Source organism: Sus scrofa, chromosome 6 (assembly GCF_000003025.6).
Source record: "Sus scrofa isolate TJ Tabasco breed Duroc chromosome 6, Sscrofa11.1, whole genome shotgun sequence".
NCBI lineage: Eukaryota > Metazoa > Chordata > Mammalia > Artiodactyla > Suidae > Sus > Sus scrofa.
In genome coordinates this window covers 83,145,995-83,158,364 of record NC_010448.4, presented here as the reverse complement: position 1 = coordinate 83,158,364, position 12,370 = coordinate 83,145,995, and the positions used below count along the sequence as shown (strand labels likewise).

At 49.9% G+C, this 12,370-nt stretch overlaps 1 protein-coding gene across 1 annotated transcript in view; it reads right to left on the bottom strand.

Annotated features, from left to right (window-relative positions):
• MAN1C1 (mannosidase alpha class 1C member 1) overlaps window positions 1–12,370 on the bottom strand; it is a 138,707-nt gene that overhangs the window by 70,284 nt on the left and 56,053 nt on the right. The window lies entirely within an intron of this gene.

Genomic DNA, 12,370 nt, shown 5'->3' with positions numbered 1-12,370 from the left:
TACTTTTATGAGCCCTAGGCACTGTGCAGAGAATGCAGGGCTGTGTGCTGGATACTCAGACTAGGTCTCGTCCCTTCAAGCCCACAGCCTCTATTCCCCCACCCCCGCCTCCCACCAGCCACTCTCCTCTGTCTGAGCACCAACACTCTACCAGCAGGACCGCATAACCTTGGTCCTCTACCTATAACAGAGATTTCATGGATGTTTGTCAAAAACTACCCCCTGAGCAGCTCTGGCGGAGGAGCCACCCCCCCCGCCACGTGACTCCTCTCACATGTCACCCTCTTTGTGACTCCCCAGCAATGAAATGTGGGGAACTTTACAAAAACTTTTCAAATAGTCTCAAGAACTTGTTCAGCAGTCTCCTTAGGTACTTGGAGCCACGCTGCTCCGGCACGCATCCTTTCTGGTTGCACAGGCAGACATCACTGGTCTCCTCTCTAACGAGCTCATCATGTTTTGTTCTTTTTTTACTCCCTTTTCTCTGCTCCACACCCAGCTCAGAGGCCTGGCACTTAGTAGGTCCTGGCACTTAGTAGGTCCTTATTAGTTGCAGCATGGAAGGAAAACTCTCCATGTCCCCATAAGCTATCCGTTGCTTGTTGCAAAACAAAATCCAGATGCATTTCTGGGCAACTGCTATTTTGGGAACAGGGTTATTTGGGGAGCCGAGCCCTGGCTGCCAGAAGTAGGAAGCATGGCGGCTGCTTTCCTCCCTGCCCGGATCGTTCGCTTGGTCATCAGTGGGATTAGACAGCAGCAATTATCCCCAACACAGTCTGTTCCCACAATTCAAAGTTATTGGGTGAGAAAATGCAATTGTGCTTTATCCAGTCATTAAAAAACAAAACGAAATAAGAGCAGTGGATTTCAAACCGCCTTTCAGACTTGATGAAAAGAAAAACAAACTTGAGTATTAGCCCCAAATTGTGCTGACAACATGCTTCCGGGTCTCTTTGTCCTCCTCCAGGCTCGCTTCAGAATTTTTCAACAATTCCTATTGATCCCAGCACGGTTCTCATGCAGACTGTTTATGCTCGGGAGAGCAGCCGTCTGTGGAGCAGGGAACTGATCTGCCCATGTCAAAGGCCCCCAGAGTGGGGACATGAAGTCCTGGCCCTTCCAGAGAAGTGGTCACCATGACCATGCAGCACCTCTGCCACCAGTGCAATGCCACCGACGCAGGCTTTCACCAGCCAGTGTGAGACACCCCCCAAAATGGACTTGTCACCTACTGTTTTAGGACCTAGAAGTAACATGAGAGACCATATGCCAGATGCCCATGCTGTATGATGAGGAAAGAAGCTCAAAGAGGGACCGCGTCTTGCCTGGGTCACAGAGCAGATTGGTGGCCAAGAAGCCATTAGAAGCCAGGTCTCTTGGCTCTTGGGTCTTGGGGTGGGGAGACAACACTGAGGAGCATTCATGGGACCCCGTTAATATGCCAGCTGCTCACAGATGGTCCCTTACCATGCCCTCACCCTCTCTACCCACACTGAGCACTTTTTTAACCCCCAGGGGCCATGGTCTTGCTCGATCTCCCCTTCGAGGCTTTGTGCGTGTGTTTCTGCACCTGCTATCCCGCTCTTAAGCTTCTTCATTCATGCTTCCAGCCTTGGTAGAAGCCGCCTTCCTCAGGAAATATTTCTGAAGCCCATCCCTCCAAGGATGAGTTAAGGAGCACTCGGAGTGAACTTGTATCTCGAAGCACTCATACTGCCTTAAACTAAAGCTTAGGCATTTGTCTTCCCACGAGCCTGGGTCTCCATCTCACTCCCGCTGCCTCCCCGTCTCTGGAACAGAGTCGAATGGCACAGTAGGCACTGAGTAATCACCGGCAGATCAAGGAATGGTTTCCTGTGACCCCAGTGATAATCTAGGATGTCCTCATCCCCATTCTACAGGGGGAGAAAACTGAGGTTTTGAAAGGAATGTGACATCTACCCAGCGAGTTATCCATGGAGCCAGGATTCGGACAGCTCCATCTTCTTGCTTCAAGGTCAACATCTCTATTAAGACCCCTTTCTGGCCCAGTAACTGAACTAGAAAAGCTCCAGTTCATGCTCTTGGGCCATGTGTCACAGCCAGGTGGCCTGGGAGACAGAAAGGCCATTCCACGGTGCTGGGGAGACAGTGTGGGGAGCGGGTAGTGAAGGAAGACTCTGCTGACCACTCCTTCTGCCACAAAGAGCACTGGGGCAGCTGGCCTGCGAGCCGCAGTTCACCTGCGGAAGGTAAGGCAGGAGGAGCAGAGGCCGTCTCCAGACCAGGGCGGAGCTGGCAGTGAGGGCGGCTCTGCCCTGGGGAGCATAAGCCTGGGAAACTGAGGCTTTGAACATGGGCAATCTGGGGGCTTTATTAAAGGGGAGGCAGCACTCAGCAGGAGGCTAATATTAAGCACACTGACAACAGCAAGCATTGGCGAGGAAAATGGAACTAGAACTCTCATACCTAGCTGGTGGGACTATTGGTCTATCACTTTGGAAAGCCGGCAGCATTCAACTAAAGCTCAAAGTATGGATACAGAAAGACCCGGCAGTTCAAATCCTGGGTAGGTCCCAACATAGATACCGCCTGTTTCCACCAAAATCACGGACCAAAGTGGTGATAAACAACCAACATGTAAATGGTGCAGCTACAGTGGAAAACAGGCTAGCAGTTCCTCCAAAAGGTGCACACAGAGTTCCCACAGGATCCAGCAATTCCACTCCCAGGCATATACCAAGAGAAACAAAAGTCTACATCCATACAAAACCTTATACATGAATGTTCACAGCAGCATCGTTTGTTTCGGGGGTTTTTGGTTTTTTTTTGGTCACCCCATGGCATATGGAGTTCCTGGGCCAGGGATCAGAGCCAAGCCACAATTGTGACCTAAAGCCAGATGCTTTAACCCATTGTGCCAGGCTGGGGATCAAATTTCCATCCTGGCACTGCATAGATGCTGCCAATCTTGTGCCACAGTGGGAACTCCAGCATCATTTGTAATAGCCAAGAAAAGCAGACACGATCCAAATGTCCACTGATGGTTACACAAAATGTGACAAGCCCATGCAATGGAATGTTGTTTGTCAATATAAAGGAATGAAGTACTGCTACCTGCTACAATGTGGTTGAACCTCAAAACATTATCTCAGGGAGTTCTTTTATCGCGGCGCAGTGGAAATGAATCCAACTAGCATCCATGAAGATGCGGGTTCCATCCCTGGCCTTGCTCAGTGGGTCAGGGATCTGGCGTTGCTGTGAGCTACAGTGTAGGCTTCAGACGTGGCTCAGATCCTGTATTGCTGTGGCTGTGGTGTAGGCTGGCAGCTGTAGCTCAGATTTGATCCCTAGCCTGGGAACCTCCATATGCCACAGGTGCAGCCTTAAAAAACAAAAACAAAAAAATAAACTAAAAAATATAAAAATCATTATTAAAAAAAATTATGCTCAGTGAAAGAAGCCAGTCACAAAAGGGGCTGTATTATATGGCTCCTTTTATACAGAGTGTTCAGAATAGAAGAATTGATAAAGGGATGGAAAGTAGATTAGTGGTGGCCTAGGGCTGGTAGAGGAGGGAGGGCTGGGGAGAAATGGGGGGTGACAGCTAATGGGTACAGGATTTCCTTTGGGGATACTGAAAATGTTTTAAAAATGACTGTGGTGATGGTTGCAAATTGAATCAAAGTCACTGCATTTTATTTTTATTGCTTTTAAATTTTAATTAAAGTACAGTTGACTACATTTTAAACAAAAAAACAAAAAGTGTTTATAGCAGCTTTGCTCATAATTACCAAATAACCAGGAACAAAAATGTCTAGCAACAGCAGAATGGATGAACTTGGGGGAGAAAAAATGAACCCTTCATGACATGATTATGAGTGAAAAAAGTAAACTCTAAAAGTGCACACAGTATGACAGGACATTTTAAAGCAGACAAAACAAACCTAAGGTGACAAGTCAGAACCAATGGGGACTGCTGACCAGGGAGGGTCTGGGGGAGCTTCTGGGGTAACAGAAGGGCCCTCTATCTTGACCTGTGGGGTGGTGACAGGGGTGCATCCACATGTAAAATTCCTTGGGCTATGCACTTAAGATTTGTGCATTTTACTGTAAATTGTAAGTTACATCTTAATTTTTAAAAAAATAATTAAAAAGGAAAAAAAAGATAGAGGCTCAAGTTAAAGGACCAGGGTTCAATTCCTGGCTGTCAGACCTTCCGAGTGCCCTGTCCCTCTGTGCGTCTTTCCCCATCCTTCGATGCTGGACCAGATGGTTTCAAAGAATCCACCTGGCATGGACAGTCTGAGATTCTGTGAATTCGCAGACCTATTTGTTACTGAGTTTGCTGGGAAATCTGGCAAGTGCTTGCCATTAATGCAAGGAAGCAAAGAGGGCTGGCTGGCTGCTGCGGGCTCTGCCTTGTTTCCAAGGAAGGGAAGGCCTATGGAAATTGGGCAGGAACACGTCACCCCCAGGAGGGAATGTCAGTTTCAATATGAATCATCTCATGCTTCCCCGGTAACTTGCTCTGGGAATAGATACCCTGACTCACTCCTCTCCAACAGGCACAAGACTTGCTACTAAAATTTCAGATTTCAACAGAAACTGCGTAGCCCAAATAGCCTCTCAGAGGCGGGAAAAAAAATGAGCCCTAGTAACGAGCTGAGAATCACAGAGGGGACAGTGAGGGCCCAGGGTGCCAACCTCTTTGTACTGAAGCCGAGTCGAGACCCAGAGGAGGTCGCGGGCTCAGGTGGCTGCTGGTGCCGGGCTGGGGCAGGGACCCAAGGCTCCAAGCCTCAAGTTTTCTTTTCACAACAACCTGCTGCTATATTTTCTAGAGACATAAATGATGCTCTGTGCTGGTGGGAAGTCTTTTAAACAAAAAGAGAAAGAAAAAAACAGCAAAGATGCATCTTAATTAGAAACCGCTTGGGGGGAAAATATCTTTCTGGTAGGAGGGTGCAGAGCAGCGCGGCCTGAGTGGTCAGCAGCATGAGAGCGTGGCAGTCGGCAGGCCAACTGAGAGGTGAGCGCTCTGCTTTGCTAATCACCCAGCGTCACTCCAGGGACATTCTGGTCTTTAGAAGCTGGCCGAGGAATCGTGGATGTGTCACGCAAGGCCACAGGGAGGCCACCACCGGCTGCAGCATCTGACCAGAAACTGCCAGTCCTGCCTGGCCTTCCCATGCGTGGGGTTAATACTTTCCTCCCATTTTCTTCCTGGTGCTAAAGGCCATTTGCCTGTGACTGGTGTTTCTAATCCATTTCCTCTGTGCTTTGACAGCCTCTGGCCTCCGGATGGAGCAGCCCCGGCTCCCAAGACATGTGACTGCCGGGAAGGTTTGCTCGCTGCCCTGTAGCCTGACCCATTCTACCCAAGGAATTGCAACATCACCACCTCCGGGGCTGATGACAGCGCTTTCTCAAAACAAACTCAAAGCCGGGGTCAGGAATGTGCACCACCGCCTGCCAAAATCAGGGAGCATCATTGCCTGATATTGATCTTCCAAGAGCTATGGATATTTGGTGTTTTGTTTTTGTTTTTCAGAAAAAAAGAAAAAACAAACCTCCAAAAAACAAAACTTACAAAAGAGGATATGGCATTTTCAGCCAGAGAAGTCCCAGTGCTCTGTCACCCAATAAAAGAGGAGACAGGGAAGGGGCTGGGAAGGGTGTATCTGCCCTCCGGGAAGGAAAAGTCCTTTATGAGGGCTTCGTAGGTGCTGGGCACTGCACTGGGGCTACCTAGCTCTGCCCTCCCTCTTTTATAGGTGGGTAAACTGAGCTTCAGAGCACTTTCTGACTTGCCCCATTTAATTCAGCTGGTAAACGCCAGGAATCTGAACCCTGGCATAGCTCCCAAGTCAAAACTGCTGCCACTCAGAAACAAATTCAGAGAGCTGTGGAAACAGCATGGAGATCTATGGAAAACTGTTTATCTTTTGAAAACAGTTTTCAAAACTGTCTGCAAAGTGTGTACCTCCCCACAGCCACACTGCGGAGCGGCTTTCTAACCTACAGAAGGACCCAGGAAGACTGGAGTGTGTGTGTGTGTGTGTGTGTGCATGTGTGTGCACCTGCACACACACGTAGAGACTATGAACACTGTACAGAAGGCACAGCTAAGTCACACGCCAAAACGCAGTTGTAAAAATGATATCTTGGGGCCTGGATTTATTCCCTCTCCAATATCATATTTGCTCCGTTTACAAGGCAAAGGTGATTTTTCTCTCTGCGAAGGCCGACCATTCGCAGCCTGTGATCTAAAAATCGTGCCGTGCTCATTTTGCCTCTTAGCTCACCCAAGGCTGTAAATCATCTCTGGAAACAGGGATTTGGTCAGGCAGTTCTACTGGGGATTCACCAGGCAGAGGCAGAATCCAATCTGGGGCCCTCACGGTCACCCCGAGCTGGCTCGCAGCAGGGGGACGTTGCTTCCAGCCGCAGATGCACCTCTCTCCTTCACAGAGAAGATGCCTGGGATCAGAGCCGCTGACTAAGCAAGACTGCTGCTCTTTCAGGGTCAGTCTGCTGATTCCCAATGTACTTTGTGACGGAGGAGGTCATGGCAGCTGCAGAGGATGAGCGGGACAGAGCACAGCAGGAGCGGGATGAAGGGCTTCAGGGAAAACAGAGCAGGTAGGGACCTCAGGGGCAATTCATCCATTTGGCAATATTGATTGAGAGCCTACTGTGTGACAGCCACTATTTTTTTCTTTCCTTGGAATATAATTATTCTCACAATTATTTTATAACAAATGTAACAATCATGGCTGCAGCTTATGGTTAATGCATGCCTATGGGCAAGGATGTTAAAGCACATGGGCAGGTTTTATACACATCAGCTTTCTCTAACCCTCACCACTGCTGAGTGAAGTGGGTATTATCTTCATTGTATAGATGGAGAAACTGAGGTGCAGAGAGTTTAAGAAACTTGCCTAAGGTCACAGAACTAGTAAGTGCTAGAACCGGGATTCAAACTCAGGCTGGTCTGGTTCACAAATCCATGCTCTTCGCAGCTCATCATGCTGATGGCTAAAGGCATGTTTTGCAAGTAGATATTTTTAGGTTACTGGGCAGAGGTAAAATATTTTTCCTGTGGTGGGAGAAAAGAAAGAAATTGGAATCTTTTTTGCCAAAATACTCAGGTGATGTCCAACAAATAATGATGCTTTCAGATGGGTGGCTGCAGACACTGCCCTACGTAGTACATGTCTTTCTGTGCTTCCATGAGGGCAGTGGAGCAGAAGACGCAATGCCACCAACCCTGAGACTGTCTCTCTGTTCCCACTCCCTTTTCTACAGCCATGCTTGGGGTCACTGGGGGACAGGGCAGCATGGTGATTTATGGCTTGGGTTTTGGAGTCAGACTCCTGTGATTAAATCCTGCTCTACAAATGTGTGACTAAGCAAGTCCTAAAACTCGCCAAGTCTCCGTTTCCTCATCTGTAAAATGGGGATATGTGGTAATGTATACCTTCCCAGGGCTGCGAGGAGGACAGGAGAGAATGCAGCTAGGTGCCTGGTGTGATGCACGTACAGGAAGCAGGAGGGCTCCTGGCCCCGAAATCATATACATCCTGAAAGATGACTTGCTGTTGCGAGAGTTCTGAGAATGTCTAGCTCCTAGCAGTGATCTGGCCAGGACCACTCTGTGCTCTGACAATCTGGCTAATCTCAGAGTGGGTGGTGGAAAGAGCAAAGTGCTGGGACTCAGGCCACGAGAGTTCAAATTCCTACAGTTAACATGCTGTGCCACCGGGTGGGTCCCTTTCCCTCTCTGAGCTTGGTTTCCCTGGCTCTAAGATGAGGCAGTCAGACTTGGTGCCAAAGGGCCTCTTTGATGGCGACCTCCCAAGACTCTGTAACCAGTACCGATTCCCCCTCACCACTGCCAGGGGAGAGTGAAGTTCTTGGGGCCACTCGGACTTCTTGGAGGATTTAATGCTCATTAAGTACTTTAAGGTGGCAGCTGGCACGGAGCGCGAGGTCACCCTTACCACCCTCCTGGACACTCTTCTTCTGACAGAAGGCCGATTTATTCCACAGCCTTGAAACTTAACCTTCCCCTGGCTCTTTCCTGCCAAAAATTCCAGTGGAAGATGATGATGAGGGACACCGCCTGCCCATGGGCTGCCCCCCTATGGTCTCTGTGTGGACGCTCGAGGGCTGAGGGGAACAGGCAGGAGGGATGAGGGCTGGGAAAGCCCTGGGGCCCTGACGTGGGTCCCTGGGTCCAGGAGGCTCCAGGGGCCTTGGGTGTGACCCAGTCAAAATGGGAGAAGCACACACTGTCCTAAGGGCCTTACATCATCCTCATCACAGCTGAACTTGAAGAACGTTTCCTATGTGCCTGGCGTGAATACAAGCACTTCTCATGCATTAACTCTTAGTTCTCAAAACGATCCGATTAGTAGGTCCTGTCGTCCCCACATTATAGCTGGGAAACTGAGGCCCAGAAAGGTGAAGAAACTTGCCTAAGGTCACACAGCCGGGAAGTGGCAGAGGAACACACACATCCAAGCTGTCAGGCCTCCGAGTCCAGGTTCTTCGGCTGGCTTATTTAATAGTCCCCCAGGTCCAGCAGCAGCCCCTTTACAGGTAAGGAGGCTGGGGCTCTGTGTACAGAACCCCTGTGCTTTACGGCATCGCCAGCGGCTGCTTGATGGCTAGTTCCTCCACCCTCCCCTCCTCAATTGTGTTCTTCAGGTGGCAGACTCACCTCTGTGACTTCATAGAGATAAGAGCATCCCCATCGAGTCCCGGCCCTGTGCTCATGAGGAACAGGACATGTCCTCTTGGCTGGCAGCCGCTAGGGTCTCGGGGGCATTTTCTGATGGGACCTCCTGAGACCACCGTGGTAAACAGAAAGCTACTTTAACACTGAATTGCTCAGGACACAAAGACTGGCTTGAGAAGTGCCTCACCCAGAGGCCTTACTCTCAAAGTGAAAACAGGTCCAGGGAGGAGCACATGGGTGGTGTGGGGAGGGGACGTTCAATTTGGTGACATGCCACACAGGGAGATCAGGCTCCGCATCCCATGTCTTCCCTGCAGCTCCTGTAAATCCTACAGAGCCGGGTACCAGCATGAACTTGTTACTTTTCCCTATACGCAGCTCGGGCACCAGCATGAACTTGTTACTTTTCCCTGTAGGCAGCTCTCTTGGCCCTGCAGGCCCAGGGAGGAGGCTCCAAGAGCCCACGTCAAACTGATAGGCACCAAGATGCAGGAGGCAGCTCAGGGACCCAGTCCATGGCCTCAGCCAAGCAGGCAGGGTGGGGACAGCTGCCGCCTGACCATGCCTTGCAGTGCCCAGCCTACAGTGAGGTCACTGATGACAGCAGCTGCCAGAGCCCAGGAAGGATGCCACCCAGAAGCCCAGGAGTCCAGCAAAAGAAGTGGTGGTGTGACAAGCTGCTTAATTCAGGCCAGTCCATCTCGTACCTTCTAGAACAGTCTGACTTCCAAGCCCCTCATGAGTCTACCCCAAATGAGGCTCCAGGCCTCTAAAGGCCCCTAAACCCTCATAACTGCCTCCATTGTGATGGTTCTACATCAGGCAGGCCCTGGGCTGGGGGATGATGTTTTCATTAATTCCACTTTACAGAAAATACAGCCTCAGAGAGACACGCCTTGCCCAAGGTCACTCAACGAGGGAGTAGTGAAGGCCGTTTGAATTTGTTGGGCTCTAGGGCCCAGAACCACACGCCAGTGAAGGACTGTGCACGTCATTGATCACGATCCCGTCTACTAGGCTTTCTTTCTGGGAGCACCTAGACAGACCCCAGGGAGAGTCATCTCAGCAGTGCTGGCGGAGTTGTCACGGTCATTTATCCCTGTATCCCCAGCAGTCAACACTGCGAATGACACGAAACAAGCACCTCTGTTGAGTAAAAGAATAAATAAATCAAGGCTAGCTTCTCCCTGCGCAGTGCCTGGGGCCCTACGCATCCTCTTTGCCCAGGAGCCAGGCGCCACTGCAGATCATCTGCCAGTTGCAGAAGGAAGGCTCTTCCAGGACTACTGCCCACACAGGGTGCCTTGCCAAGGCCGCTCTGGGGACACAGACAACCCAGGGGACCTGAGGACCCTCCATGGGCTCACCTGGGCAACTGCCAACCCCATTTACATCCTAAGCCACTCACACATACTTGGGCCGCATGCACACTCCCTGTATGCTCTCCCAGCAACCTGAGTGTGAAAGCTGAATGAACAAGGGCCCAGAGAGGTCAAATGACCTGGACGTGGTCACACAGATAGTTCAGGGCAGAGTGAGGACTTGCACCCAGGTCTTTCGGCTTGAGGTCCAGGTTTCTTTCCGTAATTGCAGGTTGCCTGCTTTCCATCAGCCTCAGGGCTGGGAAAGGGGCCGAAGGCTTGGGGTAAATGACAGGCCCTGAGGAATTTCACAAAATGGGACTTGGTTTAACCCACCTCCTCCCAGTCATGCTCCCCATGGCGCTCCCTCTATCCCCAGGGATGGTCAGAGTGACAGCTACACCCTTGCCGGGCAGTTTCAGCGATCAGCAGCCTTCCCCCCAACCTCTACCAATTCCTGAGTACCTGCGCACTGTGTAGAGAGGAGAGGAGAAGCTTCCCTGATTGTGTCCCTCATTTACACTAGCAGCCAACGCTCCAACAACTTTGATGAGAGCCACCAGCCATCTTTCACCAGGGCTGATGTGGACGTGGGGGAAGGTCTGTGTTCGAGGCAGGCAGCAGAGTGAGCCTCTGAACCTGGAATCCACACATCTCATCTCTGTTCAAGAAACATCTGTCTTTCCCTCTCTGATGTGGGAGTCCTCTCTCAGATTCTATCCTAAGACAACATTTTATGCACAAAGATGGTACTTGCTGCGTTATTTTTAATAGGGAAAAACTGGAAATGACCTTTGTCCAACATTAGCGGGATGGTTAAATGAATTATGGCACATCCGTGCAATAATTGAAACCATTAAAAGTATTCTTTATGAAAAAATTTACATGAGTTAGAGAATCGCTTAGGATGGAGCATTAAGTTAAAAAAAAAAAAAAGGGGAGTTCCCATCGTGGCGCAGTGGTTAACGAATCCGACTAGGAACCATGAGGTTGCGGGTTCGGTCCCTGCCCTTGCTCAGTGGGTTAACGATCCGGCGTTGCCGTGAGCTGTGGTGTAGGTTGCAGACGCGGCTCGGATCCCGCGTTGCTGTGGCTCTGGCGTAGGCCGGTGGCTACAGCTCCGATTCAACCCCTAGCCTGGGAACCTCCATATGCCGCGGGAGCGGCCCAAGAAATAGCAACAACAACAACAACAACAACAAAAAAAAAAAAAAAAAAAAAAAAAAAAAAAAAAAAAAAAAAAAAAAAAAAAAAAAAAAAGAACATAACATTGTATAGAGAGGGGGGAAAAGCATAGCAAAGAAAATTAAAAGGAAATGAGCCAAGATGTCAACAGAGGCAGCATTTACGTAGTAGAGCAAGTTCTTTTTTGCCTGCTTTACATTTGGTGATGCTTTCTCTTTTCCCCTACATGCCTATGATAATCAGGGGGAAAAGCTGCAGCAGCAGCAACCCCAAATCACACCCCCTACCCAAGGGGAGTGAACTGTCTCAATTGCCAGAAAGGTTGTAATGCTGCCTGGTTAGGGGGTAGCTCTTATGTCCCTTTTCCCAAAACACAAATACTCAGACAAGGCCATACGCTTAGGGGACATTCCTTATAAACTTGCTTTTGAAAATTTTCTGGGACTTTTCACCTGACTGAGTTCCTTGGTTCTTGAGGCCAAAAGCCTGGGTCTCTAAGGGGTGGGAAATACAGGTGATCAATTTCTGTCTCCAGCCCTCATCCTCCCCACCCCAAGCTCCCATCTCCCAGGGAAGAAGGAAGCCAGTTGCCTCCAGCATCTTTTCATGTGGAAGGCCTGCAGAGAGGGGAGCCGGCGATTTGTTGGGAAGTCACATTGGAAGTCTGAAGCCACACCCACAGTAAGGTACCTGGCAGTCTCTGAGGCTGAGAGGGCCTTTCGAGGCTCTGGGTTAGGAGGATCTCACGGCTGCAAAGGGCAGAGATGTCGGCAAGAGAGGCTGCAGATCAAACTCAAGCTGCCCACACATGGCAGCAACCAGGCTGCTCCCTAACTTGTAAGCCAGCCAGTGAGAGGCACTTCCAAGACCCTAAAGGCAGCGTGTGTGCCCATTCTATTGCAAATGTGTTTCGTTTACCTAGGAAAACACCCAAGACCATGGTACAGCCACTGGGAAGAGTGGATTTAAACCCAATTCTCCACATCCTTCAGAACAGCACATCCTCTCCATGGAAACAAGCATCCATCAATCACCATCCCCACTCACATTTCCGAGTCACTTGCTCTGAAAATTAACCCTAGGTGCATATAAAGAA